This window comes from Carettochelys insculpta, chromosome 4, assembly GCF_033958435.1.
Source record: "Carettochelys insculpta isolate YL-2023 chromosome 4, ASM3395843v1, whole genome shotgun sequence".
Lineage (NCBI taxonomy): Eukaryota > Metazoa > Chordata > Testudines > Carettochelyidae > Carettochelys > Carettochelys insculpta.
Genome location: NC_134140.1, coordinates 4192516 through 4194549, shown reverse-complemented (window position 1 = coordinate 4194549; position 2034 = coordinate 4192516). Strand labels below are relative to the sequence as shown.

The 2034-nt window shown below is 53.5% G+C and overlaps 1 pseudogene; it reads left to right on the top strand.

Moving 5' to 3' along the window:
• Positions 1–270: 270 nt before the first annotated feature.
• LOC142012234 (small ribosomal subunit protein uS7-like) lies at positions 271–854 on the top strand (annotated as a pseudogene).
• The last annotated feature ends 1180 nt before the right edge of the window (positions 855–2034 follow it).

Sequence of the window (2034 nt, the reverse complement as noted above, 5' to 3'; positions counted from 1 at the left end):
GCAGCTGTCCCTAAGTATGGCTGGCGTTATGGCTTCTGGCCTGCACAGCAAAGTAGCCTCAAGGCTGGCAAGGAGTTGAGGCTCCCCCAGATTCTTTATTAGCTGCTGAGACAGAGCACACACTCCTTCCATTTGCACCTCTTCTGGGCTAGAGCAGAGCCCCCAGTGCTCCCTCCTCAAAGATGCCATCTTCACCCTTACCTCAGGCTTTGTCCTAAGGGAGTCCCTGCAGCAAACTCAGACCTCCTTCTCGGTCCCCCTGCTGCCATAATGACCGACTGGGCGACAGTGCCCACTGTGGCTGAGACCCCCGACATCAGGCTCTTTGGGAAATGGAGCATGGACAACGTCCAGATCAAGGACATTTCCCTGCAGGACTACATTGCAGTGCAGGAGAAGTACGCCAAGGATGTGGCCAAGCTCTTCGCAAGGCCGAGTTCCCCATCGCGGAGCACCTCACCAACTCCATGATGATGCATGGCCGTGACAACGGCAAGAAGCTGATGACCGTGCACGTCGTTAAGCATGCCTTTGAGATGACCTACCTGCCCACCGGTGAGAACCCCCTGCAGGTCCTGGTCAACGTCATCAACAGCAGGCCCACAGAGGACTTGACCCGCATCGGTCACGCTGGCACCGTCCGCAGACAGGCTGTGGACGTCTCCCCACTGTGCCAGGTCAACCAGGCCAGCTGGCTGCTGTGCACTGGGTTCCACGAAGCCACCTTCTGCAACACCAAGACAATCCCCGAGTGCCTGGCTGACGAGCTGATCAGTGCAGCCAAGGGCTCCTTCAACTCCTACAGCATCAAGAAAAAGGATGAGCTGGAGCATGTGGCCAAGTCAGACTGTTAGAGCTGCAGCAGTAGCTTAAATAAAGTGATTCCACTAAAAAAAAAACTCCTGGCAGTGCTTACCCTCTCTGGGGTTCTGCAGCAGCCACCCATGCACACTCCTCCAGCTCCAGGAAGAACCTGAACTCTGTCGTCCCCCCCACCCTCCAGCTCTTCTTATACTTGGCTGCAGGGCCCTGATTGGCTGTGTCCTGCACAGCCATTCTAGGCAGCTTGGAGGACATTCTCTATTGCCTTTTTTGAGGCAGATTATGGTAGGGCCACGGGACTTCCCTCAGGGGGCCTCAGAGGGGCTGGTATAATCCACCACAACACCCCTAAAATGCTAATGTTACTTCAAGACAGGTGCCTTTGGTGCAGCCCATTTGGAGGGCACAAGTAGTGGAGACCTCGTGCCACTGTCCTAAAGAGTTGAAAGAGAGAGACTTTATTCACCAGCCACTCTTGGTGTACAACACTGAGTGATGCCACCAGTGACTCTGGTCTTAATATGTGTCTTTGTCTGGATCCCTTTTAGCAAATGGCCTTGCTGAGTACGGCCTCCTCTGCCTCCAGAATTCCTGGTGGGAACAGTGTTACTCCTATTTCAGCTTCTACACAGAACCTTGGCTCTTGTGTTCCCAGCTAGATGGAATCAGACCAGATCCTCTGGAGGTCTCTGTTCCTCACACCCATCCATTCTCTCAATTGCTGAAACTGTTCATTCACCAGTGGTAATTGCTCTTCTCTTTAATTTAATTGCCTAGTAATATAATCCACATAGCCCCTAGTGGAGATGATGGTGTTGAATTGTGCCACTGTAATGGCCTGACAGGCAGAACGAAATCTGGGACCTCTGGAGCTTAGAGCATGATCTTCTACCACAGGTGCATCTACATTAGCCGGCTACTTCGAAATAGCTGGCACAATGTCGAAATAGCACGCGTCGAGTTAGGCGGCGAGATGTCGAAATCCTTATTCCTATCCAAAGATGGGAATAGCGCCCTACTTTGCCATTCAACATCGAAGTAGGGCGTGTGTAGACGATCTGCGTCCCGCTATGTCGAAATAGTGGGGTCCTCCATGGCGGCCATCAGCTGAGGTGTTGAGAGACACTCTGTCCAGCCCTTGTGGGGCTCTATGGCTGCTGCGTGCAGCAGTCCTTAGCCCAGGGCTTCTGGCTGCTGCTGCTGCAGCTGGGG